The following is a 17,713-nucleotide window of genomic DNA, read 5'->3' as shown; positions in this document are numbered from 1 at the left end:
TTATTTATTATTTTGTGATAAACAATATTTTTAAGATTGTGATAATATTAAGATTTTTATATTGTTCAATTATATTCCATTCGAAAAATTGAAGAAAAACAACGCAAGTAATAAAATTATTATATTATTATATATTATATTAAGGAAATGAAACAAGGTTTCAGGATATATGAATTCTTAATCAGTATTGGTATGACATATAATAAACGGATTTTCCTTTCGCGCTCGAGAGTAAGAGTAATCTTGCAACTTTCATTTGTACTCATTCGGAGGGGGGTCTTCATGATGTCATAAATATAATTCTGTATCGTAATCCGAATCGTGAAAGGTTCTGATCGAGAAAAGAGGTTAATACCATACGAAAATGAATCTCTATCAATATCAATTGAGTGAGTGAAATAAAAATGTTCCAGTAAAGATTTCTATGTATTACCAAACAGGTATGTAGAATATGTAGAATTATATATATATATATATATATATATATATTTTACATGTATTTACATATATATGTTGATAAATATTGAGATATTAAGATATCTATTTATTATATAAATTAATTTAATTATGTTATATTATAACACTTTTATTATACTATTATTCATTTTTTAATGATAATAAAAATTATAATGTAAAACAAATATATAAGAATATATATAATGAAAATCTATAAATAAAAAATATATAAAATATAAGAGAATAAAATATAAAAATATAAGAGAATATAAAATATAAAAATGTTTAAATGTTTACAATATTTATATACAATAATTGATATATATATATTCTTTTTTCATTTTTTTTAAATATTAATATATTATAATATTTAATATTATAATATTGTATAATTGTACAATTAATTAGCTTTGAAATTATCTTAATCAAGATTGTTATAATTATAATTATGTTGTTATTGATCATAGATATACATATGTATTATATTAATTTCATGATCGATCTATAAATAAATTCAGTAGGTAATAAATTCAAATTTTTGTTAAATATAAATTTATGATTATTGAAAATTATATATATGTGTATATGATTATTAATAATAAACTTGGATTTCTATTAATAAAAATTTTTTTATTTTTTAGAATTTTTTAAGACAAAATTATTTATATTTATATTTATTTATTTAAAAAATATCTATTTGTAAAAATGAAATTATCGTATAAGATTAGAATATAAGATTCATAAAAATATAACTTGTGTTTATGCTTAATTTCACTTCAATTGCAATTGAAATAATATAACTCGTAATCCAGTTTAATAATTTCCTTGGTGGAAGAATCGTAGTGCTATGTAAGTGACCGGAAGTTATTTGATACGTAAAATTTCTATCCCGGAAATAACAAAGGTGAAACGATTATAAGCGAGAAAGTATTATCATATCTACATGTATATTCATATCTCTTTTCTTTTAGTACAATTAATATTTTTTAATCTGTTTTTATATTTTAAATCAGTTTCAACATCTAATATTTAAAATATCAAGTTTATTATAAGTTTGAAGTTTAAGCAATTAAAACAAGCAATATAACTTTTTTTAATATCGTATTCATAAATAAATTTATAATTTGTATTATTGTAACATAAAATTTTACTTCTTAATTATAAACATATTTATTAATTAATTTTCTGTAAAATAAATATTTCTAAAAAATATTATTAAATAATGTCTTTTTAATTCATATTGAATTTAAAAATATAAATTTTAAAAGATCGGAAATAAATGCTTAAAGACATTATGCAATGATATCTTCATTCTTTTAATTTTTTAAATATGATAAAATTTATGTTCAAAGATTGTGATTCAATTTATTAAATATTAGAATTTCATATTTAGAATCGATTAATTCTTAATTAATTATAGCATAAATAAAAAATGCATTTATTGAATTTAATATTTTTATATCAGTCATATATAGTTTTTGTCATAGTAAATCTTCAAATTTTTGAAATAGAAAAATATGAATGATAAATTAATTTTTAATGGACAATTGATTAAATAAATATTATATATAATAAATGTATTGATGAGTCGAAGAATATCACGAATCATTGTAAAGATAATCAGATCAATAATACATAAAACATAAAACATATTGAAAATACAACATGATTATTTCGAAGGATTTGTAAAAATAATCGGATAACGTAAAATTATGTCTCTTAAAAAAAATATATATTTATATTAATTTTTATTAATCTCATAAGATATCTAAAAAGAAAAAAATAATAAATGAATTATAAAAAAAATGAATTATAAATGAATTAAATAAATGAATTATGTTTCTCTTGATAAAGACATTGCAATTTTAAAATAATTTTTTACAAAATTTTAAAAATAGAAAATAGAAAATTAATATTTTCATTTTTTTTCTTGTATAATTTTGTATAATATAATTTTAACAATAAAAATTTATTTATTTTATAATTTTATTAAAAAGCACATATACATTTATTTCAAAAAATTTTTGTTTATAGATTTTATACAAATATATATTTTTTTGTATATAAATTATTTAACAATTTGAATTATAAATTAAATATATATGCATATACATATGAGCAAATTTTATTGCTGACTATATATAATTTTTAAACTTAAATAATATTATTTTATTAATAAATAAAATTTAAATATATCATTCGTAATATGTATTATTAATTAAATTTGCTCCAAGATTAGTTTATTAAATTATCCTACAAAAAAGCTAAAAGTTCTGAAATTTTAAGATACGAATTATAAATATATAAATATTATAAATAAACATAATATACATAATACATTCTATAATGTAAAATATTTTCTATATAAATGTATATATGTATGTAATTTAAAACTTGAGAAAATATCTTCAAAATTTTTTTAATTGTGAAAATTAGATAGAAATGTAACAATTTTATATATACCTACTTTCGATCAAAGATTAATATATCAACATCGTATCTGGGCCAAGTAAAACTGGTTATGGAAAAGTCTACAACACTATTTTTCTTTTGGAAGATGACCAAACTGGTTTTGACCTTGTCAGGGATTTATCCTTGATGCAAATCCACATGATCTAATGTTAATCGCATTCTTTAGATGCGATGTGATGTGTTTCAATCAATAACCACAAAAAAATTTAGTATCTTTAATTCAATTCAACAATTAAAATTATAATTTAATTAATTATTCTATATAATATTTCATCCAAATTTTTATCCATGATTTTATAAATTCATAATTTTCTAATTTATTTATATTTATGTAAATATTTATAGAATACAATTTTTTTACTATTAAATGTTAATACATTATTTTAAATTATTGAATCATGTATCTCAAATGATGTTAAAAATTTATTTTATTGTATTCAGCTTTTAATAATATAATTATGTACATGAATAATATGATATATTTGTGTATATAAATAATATATAATTTATTATTTTATGTTAATAAATCATATATTAACAAAATTTATTTTATATTTTTATATGATAAATAATTTCAGATTTAATTTTTCTATTTTTGATCATACATAAATAGATATATTTAACTTATTAAGCCATATATGAATATATGCTTATTAAATCAATATGTGTATATGTATACGTATATGTATATCATGCAACTATAATAAAAATAACATATAGAATTTAATAGGAATAATAATAGGAATTAATAATGTGAATATATCACATTTATAGTAATAGTATAAATATACAGAATTACAGATTTGTATAAGTTACTTATTACTATTCCTAGTACACAAATACATATTATATATATAAATACATATTTATATTATTATTATAATAAATAATACATATATTTGTTTCAACAGATTAATAAAAATATAACTATATTTAAAATAAATACTTTTAAATAATATCTTCAAAATTACTGAATTGGTTAGAATAAATCTTTTGCCTAGTAATATCAATAATGACTATTATTTTGATTAGTAATTTTTGTTCCAATATTGGATTAATTTGTATCGAACGAACATTGTAATTGTATCATTAAAGATATTATCCGGAATAATCAAAAAAACAAAACATATGCAATATAGCCAATCATATTATGCCGTTCTATTTTGTGCATACTTTTACTTAAGCAGATGTAAAAGTGTATGCATTTACTAGTCATTTGATTGACTGTAATAAATTTATTTTATGAATTTGTATATATATATTGACTAATAAGTGTATATAGATTATGATCAAATTTTTAACATACTGATACTGATATATCATTATCAATATTATTTAAACTATTTGCATATTAATATTTTATAATATTACAATTTTTATATTATATAAAAAGATTTCTTACTATATAAAAAGATATCTTTTATATTAAATAAAAAAAAAATACAAAGCGTACAAAAAGAGAGAAGGATATATCATGGATATTTGTATTGAAAACGAAGAATAGATCGATTTTTCATAGGAATAGAATGATAATTTTTCTCTAATCGAATGCTTTATAAAATGTAAATGTACTGAGATAAGGAAAGTCCTGGAAATGCGTAAGGGCACTGACACATCTCAGAGGAGTCGAGGTCGACTCCTTTGGTAAGATTAAACAGCCTGTGCCGTGATATACGATAGTCGCCATATAAGGAGTACAATAATTTGAAGTTAAACCATAATATCGTCTGTGAGTTCAGGCCTATACTCTGGGTTCCCTCGAGTGAGCAACAGACTGGCAAAGAAGACTATGGAGGTCTCGATTCGTGGAAGTCTCGTATGGCTGCAATAGAAGAGCACCAGTTCGTTTCTTCCCTTCCTCTCTTTTTCCTGTTGCCACCACTCGACATCATCCTTCTCCTCATTCTCGTTTTCCTTCTTTCTTTTCATCATTCTTCTCTCCCTCCATTTCCTCTCGCGAATAGTTTCTTTATTGACCCTCCTCATCTCGCTAACCAGTAGATCTTTTATCTTTCTCTTTTCCTTTCCGTTCCTGAATACTATTCGATTCTTTCCCTCGTTTAGTTTCATTTCATTTTCTTTCCTTTTCTCGTTGTTATTCCTTATTCTATTTTGGATATTTCTTATATCTCTTATCTTTAGCCATCAGCCACTCTACACTTTTATCCGTTTCTTTACTCTTATCCGTGAATTTGGTCTTTCTTTCTATTTTCTTTTTGCACGTATATTATACCTATTGTTTTTCTACAAATTTTCACAGTTGCAATCTATTTGACCATGCAATGCTGTATCTGTCGATTATATATCTTTTCGACGGATGCGTTCTTCTTAATATATATTCTATATGTGTGTACATATATATATATATATATATATATATATATATATATATATATATATATATATATATATTATATAAATTTATATTATATATATTATATATATGTATAAAATAATAAAATTTTATATTTTTAAATAGTAAGTCGATTTATTAAATAATCTTTATTTAAAGATTCTCATTTATTTTAAATATATTCAATTAATACAAATATGTATTTCAAATTATATATTCATATAAATGCAAATGTATATTTCAAATTACAATAAAATGTAGTAAATAGATTATTTGAATATAAAGTGCAAAAACAAAATCGGATAAAGAATAATATACGAACAATTAATTGTAATATAAATAATTTTATATTAAAATATGTATAATTTATCTTTTATATTCATATATATATATATATTAAGATAAAAATAATTGATGCTTATTTTTGGTTATAATAGATGCAAATAATGATATTTATTGATGAATATTTCTCATAAATTGTAAATTATAGAAATTATTATATATTTATATTCATTTTTTTTTTTTTTGCTTTTTTTGCAATTAAAATATTTTAAGTCATTTAAGTATTTTAAGTCATTAAGTAATTTTGTTTCATTTTTAATATTTACTTTCACTATTTATAAGTGATATTTTTTTTTAAATTAGAAATTAATATATAATTATGAAATTAATTATTTCATTTATTTTGTTCTATTTAGTTAATAAAATATCGATCTTATTTATATCTTATTTAAATAAAAAAATATATTTTGTATTTATTATCAAAAAATTATAATCAAAAAATATAAACAATTTAGTACTTGAATTATGGTCAAATCCAGCATTGATATTTTTCCTGCATTAGAAAGAAATCTTGTTTCATAATTTACAAATACGTATATAAATACATATTGTTTTATAATTACAAATATTAGTCATTGGATTAAATACTACTCTCGATTATGACACAATGAAATTATGCTCAGTCATTTTTCAAAATTTATGAAAAACTCAATTACTCATTTTCTTTCCTGTCTCAGTTTATTTCCTAACTAATAATATCCGAACTTCCATTCCTTTGCTATCTGAGAATACAAATTTCTTTGCCAAAACTTTTATTGTATTGATTACAATAGTAACCATCAATTTATTTTTTCCATCGAATGACAAGAATTGATAGAAAGGTTACGCTTCGCTTTTCCTTGTTATATAAGTAGTATAGTAAGGATATAGTTTGCCATAGAAGAGAGGATTGGAGGAAACCTTTTCGAAATATTTCGAAGCGGTCGCCGGCTTGGTTCTTCCATTGGCAGAATACGAGAATGCTGCAGTGATGGTGGGCCTTGAGGCCCCTCCTGGTCGCTATTAGGGTCTCTCCGGGGACAATAGAGGACCGTTAGACGTGCTGTGGGTTAAGGATAGAGGCTCGAACCAACCATGGGAATCCCTGGATTGAGGGTAGATGCGAAAGACCAAGACCGAAGCCGATAGTCTCGCGAGTAAGAAGGAACTGGTTTACCTGTCTCTTCTTCTTTTCTTCTGTTCTTGCTTTACCTCGGATGATCCTTCGAACGATCCCTTCGAAGAAATACTTTTCCATCAATAAGCTTATTTTTGGATTTTCGACATTGAAATGCAACAAGATTCATTTGATTATGAAATTACATAGAAAAGATTACGATTTGATTAAATTTCTCATAATGATAATTCGAAGGAATAGTTCTATTTTGGTTTGAATTTGTATTTTAGTTTTATTAAAATTTACAAAAGATGTAAAAAAAAATAATGGAAATACAACAATTAATTTCTTAAAATAGAAAAGTGTATATAATGATACAATTTATTATATTTATGCCTAATTAATTAGCAATTTGTCCATAACAATTATAAAATGAAAACTAAATTTTATTTTTAATATATTTTTAATTATAATTTTTCAAATTAAATTTCCATTGTTATAAATTATAAATATTTTTTATTAATTTTATTAATAAAATTTAATTTTTATTAATATTGTATTTAAATTAAAATCAAATTAAAAAATTAATATTTTATGCAATAAATAATGCAATATTTTGAATTAAATGTATTCATTCAAAGTATATTAAAACATATACTATTTCTAAAAAATTTCATAGCTTAAAATAAATATTGTTTTCGAAGAACAAAATTTTAAAATAATTATAAAATTATCTTTTTTATTGATTTGATCTTATTTATTAGTAAGATTTAATAAAGATTGTAAAAATCGAAGCACTTTCTTACAACTAAGTTTTTGTAAGAAAGGAAGAAAAACTCAAGATCAAAAAAAGATAGAAATAGTATGTGAGAGAGGGAAGAATAGAGAAAAATGAAAAAACGAGGAAAAAAAAAAAAATTAAAGAAGAATTAAAAAATTAAGACAATAATCATTTGGATATATTTTTATTTGCTCTCATATGGTAATCAAAACAACAATATTTAAATTATATGTATTGTATGTATTTACACATATGTACTTATATATTTGTATAAAAAATTTTTAGTAATAGTTTCAAACATTAAAATTAATTATAAAATTATCAATTTTAATGCGCATATAAACTATGATTTTAAAATATAGAAAAAAATGTAAAATAAAATATATAATTATATTTATTAAATAAATATATAATTAGAGAATATGATTATCTATTTTTTATTTGACTATTGTATTTTATTATTTATTATTTATTATGTTATTTTATAATAGCATTGATGAGAATTTTATTTATATATTTCAAATAAAGTAACATTCATAAGTGAAATATGTAAATAATATGATAAATATATCGTAATATATGTATATTGTCTCACTAACATATAATTGAATGTTAATCAAGTGATATATAAGCGTATAATGATGTGTACGATTTTATGATTATTTATCTCAAGTGTCCACCTTGTTAACATTGATTGTATGCATCCCTTACATTGTAATTCAATTCACAGACCTTCTTAATCAAACCAAACGCGATACAATTTATTAAATTCATGTTGAATAAATTTTGTATAACATATAACATATAATAATTTTCATTAATTTTAAAGCATATAACTAATGCATCATTATATGAATTATATTCATTTGATTATTTTAGCTCATAATAGCATTAATAAATTATAAATGTAAAATTGATATTACTGTCATAAAATAAAAATATTTTTCATTATAATTTAATTGCTCAATGATTACTTTATATTGTAATATTCTGTAAAAATAAAATATTTTTCATTAATTTTTAAAAAAATTATATATAATAATTTTAAATAATATTTCTTTTTATTTTAAAAAATTGGTAAAATTTTTTCCATTTTTCCTAGTTTATCTTTATTTATTTTTAATTAACCTATGAAATGTTTATTAAAATAAATATAAATATTTATAATACTAGAAGATTATTTATTTATAATATAATATATTTATTTTCTATTTTATAGATTTAAATAGCATTTTGCTTTAGTTTGCTCTAGTTAAACTAAGTTAAATTATATAGTATTATTAATTTTAATATATTATATTATATTATATTATATTATATTATATTATATTATATTATATTATATTATATTATATTATATTATATTGTATTATATTATATATATGTATTATATATATATTATATTACATATTATATTATATCATATATATATATATTAATTTTAATATAGGTTAATTATCATTATATATCATTATATATCATTATATATTATATAAATTTTAAATTTGTTTATAAATTAGATATAAATTTTAATTTAAATTTTAATTAAAGTTTGAAAGATATCAATACGAATATAATATAAATATATGTATAAGTACATATCAATGCTTGTTGTACAAATATTGTACATAAAATTTAAGTTTTTATATATAAATAAAAGAAGATAAAGTTTTTAATTATTTTTTTATATTATATAAAAATCATTTATATCTATTTTATAAGTTTATTAATTTATATATAAAATATATATTTAAATATATATATATATTTATTATAAAATATAAATTTATATATAAATAATTTTTTTTTTGTTTTTTAATTCATTTCAAATTCATTTATTATTATTTTTTATTATTATTAAAAAAAAATTATATTATTAAAGACATTAATAATTAATAATATTTATGATAAGTTATTGATATGTAACGATATAAAATAATTAACTGAATATAATGAAAATATCAATGAGAAATATTTGAATTTTATCGAAAACGTCAGCTGTAGACTGTGTTTAACCATGCGTGTACATATTTTCCGGTTCTGTCTTTTTCTTTTCTTCACTTCAGAGCCACAATTTCGTCAATGGAACAGACGTCCAGCGTCAGGTTGAAAGTTCTGGGTTTCGGATTTCCGTGTAATATGAGCTTCACTCCATGTATTAAACAGCCAAGTTTCAAGCGAATGATACATTTATTGCAATAATTAGAACAAACGATATAATTTTTCATTGCATATTTATTTTATGCAAACGTTCATCGATTAATATCAGTTTTTGACAACATTTATAAATTAATAAAATTTTCAAGGCTTTTGAATATAGTTACATACTTTTAATAAATTGAAGAAATAAAAAAATATAATGTACAAAATATTTAATGACTAAATATATATTAATAAATATTAATATTATATTTATATTATGTTATATTAATATATAAATATTAATATTAATATTATAAATGAATATTTTTAAAATATATAGCTTTTCATATACAAAATATTTCAGAATAGAATGTTTTTAAAATAAAATAATAGAATGTTAATTTTAAAAAAAATAAAAATGATTTTATATGCAAAAATGAAACGAAAGAAAAAATACAATTTGGTCATTAAGATAATCGATTAATTTCTTTTTAGATATAAATTATTTCTGTGATGTGAATCTTGTGAATAACTGTACATATTTATGAATCTGCAGGTACATCAGCTTAGATTTTCTTTGACAAATTCTATTAATATTAATTTTTTTTATGTTTATCAAATATTTAACTCTTGTTTAATAACTAAAAATATAAATTATAAAAAACTATAAACCATACATATCCATAATAACCATACATAAACATAAAATCTATTTAAAAATTAATTTATTTATTTTTTATATATGAAATATAAAAAATTATTAAAATTTTATAAAAATATAAGTGAAATAAATAAATTTTTTAATTTTAAATTTCACTTTTACTGTACTTTTACTGTAATTGTATATATATATATATCATATAGCATGTCTTAAGATAAACGTTACAAGACATAGAAAATAATTTTCTATATAAAAATAACTTATTTTCAAAATAAGTTAAAAAAGGAAAAAGAATAAAATTTCATCATTTAATTTTCATTTTCGAAAAAATCAAATTCTAAAACTTTTTATATAATATAGATTTGTTAATTTTCGATTAGATATGAATATTGAATTATAAATATGGAGTAATACATATTTTACACATAAAAATAAATAAAAAGTAAATAAATAAAATACATAAAATAAAATACAATTTTATTGTTTAAATCCTTATTTTTAAGAAATTAAAAATAATAAATTAAGATATTAATAATAATTTAATAAATTTGATAAATTTCGATTTTCTTGAAATTTTTAAATAAAAAAATTTCATTTTACAATTTATCTTATAATTTTTACATATAAAATATCTTTTTATTGAAAATTTATCGGCAATAGTATTTGATAATATTTATTATATTTTTATTTTATATTTCTAATAAATATGTTTCATGTTTATATGTATTATTACTATTCAAGTCTATATTTTTCTTTGATTATTTAATATATGTATTTTTTCTGAAATTTTATAATATTTTCAATATATTACACATAACATTATTAGATTAATTAGTGAAAAATAAAATTTTAAAAAAATTAATAAAAATTAAAATATAATATGAAATAATAAAAGTATAATACATAATGTGTATTATAAAAGTATATATAATATAAGTAAATATAATATATATAAAGTACATATAATATAATATAAGTAAATATAATAAATATAATAAATATAAAATTTAAAATAGAAATGTATAAATAGAAATATATAATAAAGGAATAAATAAGGATTAATAATATATATAATATATAGATATAGGAATAAATATATATATAATATATAATATAAAAATCAATTATTAAAAATTGATTATATTTTTATTATAAAAATATTATTTAAAATAATTAGAAATAATCAAAGATTACAAAAAATTTATAATATATATTGGAAAAAAGATAATTATACAATATTATATAATTTTATCATATAACATTAAAAATAAATCTATTTTAGAAAAAAATTGTATTTAAAATTAAAGATTTTTTTGAATTATTATAACAGAATATTATGTTTAAATTATTTTTCCAAGAAAAAATTTTGTTGGATTTTTTTTATCATAATCTTTTTGTTAGCTTAGGATTATCTATTATATCTTCGGATATTTTTATATTTTCTTTTTTTTAGACCAATAAATGTTGGTTCAATTTCCAATCTAACAATTTAAAAAATATACAAAATATTTATAAGGATATTCATATTATTTATGTTACTGATTTACATTTATTATTAAAGATAAATTTATTTCATAAAAACATCTCTATGTTTTATAATGTAAAAATTTTTTTCATTATTGATATTTCGTTCTTAATTTTTATATATTATCTTTATTATATTTACTAATTTCTATAAGGATATTAAAATTTAATTTATTAAATAAGATGGAATTGTTATAAAATTCAGATTAAATTGATACTGCAATATATTTAAATTTGTTATTTATATATATAACAAATTAATATAAAAAAATACCTCTGAAAAATAAAAATAGTTTTTCTTAATAATATATAGTATATATACTATTTACTTATACTATTATATATATTACTTTTTATATATATATATATATATATTATTTATAATTTCAATTTTTTGACAATTTTCTTTTAAATTTTGATAATCTTGCAACTTTTAGTATAATTGAACTTCAATAACTCAATAATTCTTCAGTTTATGAAAATTTCATATCTTTAAGTAAAATAGATTCCAGAAACAAAAATTTGAAACATCAAGAGATATTGTATAAAGGCTAATATTTTTTAAAAAATTTTAATATTTTAAAAAAAATGAAAATTTATGAGTATTCGAAATGATTCTAATGATTGAAAGAATCAATAATAATATGAAGCGAAAGAATCAATAATGATATGAAATAATTAATTTGAAATGCCATTTTTGATTTCCAAATTTTTTTAATAAATCTGAATTTAATATAATGAAATAATTTTAATTTTGAAGAGAAATATTTTTAATAGAATCATGATAATTTGAATCTTTATGAGTCAAAACTTTTCGAAGAATAAAATATAATTTTTTTCGTTTTCTTTTTCAGCTGTAAAAATTATCTTTAAATCGAAAATAAATTTTCTAATAAATAAATCAAATTTTGCTATACAATGAGATAACAATGATAATTTATTCATAATAATAATTCATAATAATATTGATAACTTTATTTTTATATAAATTATAAAAATAATAAATATTTTTTAAATATCTTATTACTAAAATAATAATTATGATAATAATATATTAATAAAACAAATAAAAAATAAAAATTACAATAATTTAATTTCCATCGAAATTTAATTGTATATATATCGAAATATAATATGTATAATAACATTTTAAAACATAGCCTTGTAAATAGTTTATAAATATATTCAATCTGATTGTAGTATACTTTACTTAATAATAAATAATAATATTTAATAAAGAAAAAAGAAAAAAATTATTTCTTTTTTATATATTATTTTATATATTTATATTTTTTATATATTTTATATATTTCTTTTTATATATATAAAAATTATATATATATGTATATATATTGTTCAAAATTGTTTAGAGATTGTTAAATATATAATTCATAAAATTAAATAAATTATATAACTACAAATGCATAATTCTAACTTTAAATATTATTTTTCATGTATCATATAAATATCAAGAAAAAGTGCTATGTAAAATTCCAATAGATTAACGCGATATTAAAAATATGATAGCTTGCTTTGGTTTATATTTTCGTTGAATCAGGTGAAGTTGAAACCATTCTCAGTACTTATGTGTCAAGAGATTATACATGTTGATATTTATAATTTATTCAATAAAATACAAGATGTTTTAAATGTATAAATATTGTAAAAATCATTTATTATTATTGTTAAATGAAATTAATTGATTTATTAACTTATTGATTTATTATATAATATATTTAATATTTCATTTGCAATAGTTTTAGAATATAATTATAGAAGATTTTTATTAATCTAATTTATTATTTTTATATGTTTTAATTAAAGAAATAAATTATTTTATTAAAATTAATATAACTATATAATGAATTAGTTAAGCTATTATTATTGTTTAAATATATCTATTTTAATGTATTTCTTTTTATTATATTTATTAAAAAAATGTATATTTTTCATTAGAAGCATTAATGCGTTATAAATTATTTTTTATTGCATTTGTCAAATATAATTTTTTCGAAATTTAATTCTTAAAATTAATAGATGTTATACCATAAAACTTTTTATATAATTAGGTATTTACATAAAAGTTTGATTTAGACTTTATATTTTTATTTAATTATAATTTTATTAATATATTTCATACTATTTTAATTATTATTACACAATTATATATATATTACACAAATTAATATTAAATTTCTTATTTTTTGAATAATTATTTTTTGGAAAGAAAATAAAAAAAAAGGATATCAATTCGAGTTGCATTTATCACATTTTAATCAAGAATCATGATTTCATAATTATCAAACTATTTGAATTGTAAAGTATACTTAAATTATAAAAAATATAAAGTGTGTAAGAACATTTAATAAAAATGTTACGATATTGTCGGCACGTATCTACCTTTTTCTATTACATTTACATAACAAAAAAATATGTTTCCATGAACATAATAAGCCATGTTTTTCCATTATGCACATATATATATATAATCAAATTTGAATTAATATTTGTAATTTATGCACTCTTGAAATTTCCGCGACGAATCCTAATCTTTGTCTGGTATGATTTCATAATTAAGTAGTTTTGTATGCATTATGATGTCCTATTATGTTTTTAAAGATCCTATTATGTTTCTAAAAGTTATCCAGAAGACACATATATTTTCGAATGGAACTGGAAATATCCTATGATTCTGAAATATGAAATTCATTTAGATCTCTTTTGTTTTTAAACTAATTCCAAGTAGCTGATCGTTAATATAAACTCTTTTCTGAATATGAGTATATTTATAATTGTTGTATATTATGTGTATATTATGTATAAATAATATACATAAATGATAGGAATTTATTGAAGTGATTTAGTATTGAGAAAATATTTTCATTTTCCCTTGGTAATAATTAAATTTTATTTATTTATTTATTTTATAATTATTTTATAAAATATTTATGATTTTACAAAATAAGATTTTTAAAAAATTGTGTTTCTTATTTAATTAAATAAAGCAATATAAATTTTTAAAATAAGATCTTATTTGTGAATATAATTAAATGTGAAAATCTCCTTAAATACAATATAAGTAATATAAATAATCATGTATCTAAATGTTGATAAAAATAAAATTTTAATTAATGAAATTAAGTATTATATATATAAAAATAGAAATGAAGATATTATATTTATTATATTTATTTTATTTATATTATTATATTTATTATATTTATTTACTAAAAAATCAATCGTTTAAATGTTTTTAATGTATAAATAGATATTATACATTAAATTTCATTTTTAATATTTCAATATTAATATTAATTCTTTATTCATTACATATGAATTATTTAATAAATATTTGATTTACTTAATCAATTTGATTTATTATATTTTATTTTGTTTATTTATTATATATTTATTACTATAAATTTTTAAAATATAAATATATAATATTTGAAAGCAATTGAACAATTAGAACAATTAGAAAAAAAAATAATATATTGAAATATTTCCAAATTTTCTTAATTTAATTTCTTGATTACAAATAGATCACAACAAAAAATTATTATTTGGTCTATGATTTTGTGAAATTTATTATTTTTAGAATAAAAATTTTTATATCATAATCTGATATAATTGAATCATAAAGTTTTATTATAAATACTAAAATCTAAATTAAATTATTATTATTATTAATAAAATTATTATTAATATTGAACTAAACTGCAAAAAATATTTCAACTATTCGATTCTGGGACGGAATAGTTGAAATAGTTTAAGAAATATAGATATATTTGAGACCAAAATTTTCAAGAATTATTTTCGAAAATATTTTTTACAAATGAGAATTATTTTGAGAGTGATTGTTCAAGAATATAAATATCTTCATTCTTAATACTTATATCCATTTACGAAAAAATTATTAAAAATTTTTGCAATTTTCAAGAATTTCATTTTCAAATGAATATTAATATAATTTTAATATTAAAAAATTAAAGTATTTATTACATCAAATTATAAATGAAAATGAAATTAAAGAAAAATAATCTTATTTACATAAAAAGTTATTAGTAATTAAAATTATAAGATTTTTAATAAAATAAGAAATAAGAATTTTATTCTATATCACAATTATTCATTTTTCATATGTTATTATTTGTATTTATAAAAAAATATTGAAATCTTTAAATATTATAAATTTTGTATAAATAAATAATTTGCATAAATAATTGTATAAATTTTTCTGCTACTATAATAATGTGAAACAATTTATTCTAAAAGAACTAGAATTATTATGAAATGAAAGATAATATCTATTATTTGGACATTTGAACAAAAAAGTGACTCGAAGCATATTATTACTACTTCATGGTTCCATAATTTCCCGAATAAAAATTTGTCTCTGATATAAAACATATTTTTTGATTTATATATGATATTATATATGATATGACGATATATATGATATATTTTTATATATAATATATATTTGATATATGACAATGAAAATAGAATAAATTATTAAAATTTACTGCTTATTATATTTTATTAAATTATATAAAAATTTTACTTATATTCCAAATTTACAATATTGTGTCTAAAAATGTATACGTATTTAATTTTTTTTATATATTATTATTCTTTTTATATAATATTATATAATAACTTAGTAAATTTTATAAATTTAAACAATATTACATATTCAATATTACAAAAGATTACACATAAAATATTGATAGAAATTTATATCAGTTTTTATGATCTTTTTCGATCAATTTTATATCTATCTATTTTATGGCTCATACATAGTTATTTATGACAAATTCATAAAATTTCATAAAGGAAGTATTCTATATTCATAAAATATTACATTTTTTGAATTTAAAAATCAATATAAATTAAACTATTATAACATTTAAACATAAAATAAAACAATTTTTTCAAATTTTTTCCATCTAAGAAAAACATTTACTATATTTTTAAAATAAATGTCATGAATGAATACATATATATATGTAAATTGAATACTTGATCAAATTTGATCGAATGAGCTAAGAATGAAGTATAATATAAAAATGATAAAATTATTGATATATTATTGATATATTTATTTTACATTTGATTTAAAAATATCGATTATACGAATATATTATCCTAAATTAATTTACTTTTATATTAGCAAAATTTAATACATAATCCAATACTTGATCAAATGAATGGAAGTGTCTTTTAGCTGCTGATCTAAGTTCAATTAAGAGAAGAATCATAGCGAGAAACGAGAGAAGTCATTAACAATAGGACAAAAGATCAGAATCGTTCGGAATTTTGGCACGCTCCAGAAATTTCAATTCGAGATTATCCTTATGCTGCATGAGTTTACATATGTTCACATCTTTCCGTGTGTGAATGCGCGCCTGGTATTCCAAGCCTAGGTATTTTGTGGTTATAGTTCATTGCAGTTGCCAGGATCCTACAAGTGGTTGACCCTGGCTGCGACAGTTTGTTAACCGACTGTTGAGATTCGCACCAATAGTAAACCATATCCCGAAGGCTTTTTCAAGATTCTTCCTTCGTTTCCGTTTCAAAGAGTGTGTAGGTGTTTTACGTACTTATGCCACAAATGAATCTTTATAAATCATAAAACTGACTGAACAATTAAATCAACCATTTCTTTTACTATTATTTTCATCTGAATACCGCTACTGTATTCGTTTTTCTTCTTTTTCTCTTTTCTTTTATTTTCGCCCATTTTCAAACGAATTCATGAAAGGAATGAGAATTTAAAATTCTCAATAATAATAAATTACAGTTATTCTTTCCATATAGTATTGCGCTATTGCGATCAGAGATAAAATGCAACTGATAGAATTTTCAATTAATCTGAATAACAAT

This window comes from Apis mellifera, linkage group LG2 (assembly GCF_003254395.2).
Source record: "Apis mellifera strain DH4 linkage group LG2, Amel_HAv3.1, whole genome shotgun sequence".
In the NCBI taxonomy this organism is placed as follows: Eukaryota; Metazoa; Arthropoda; class Insecta; order Hymenoptera; family Apidae; genus Apis; species Apis mellifera.
This window is presented reverse-complemented; position numbering follows the sequence as displayed.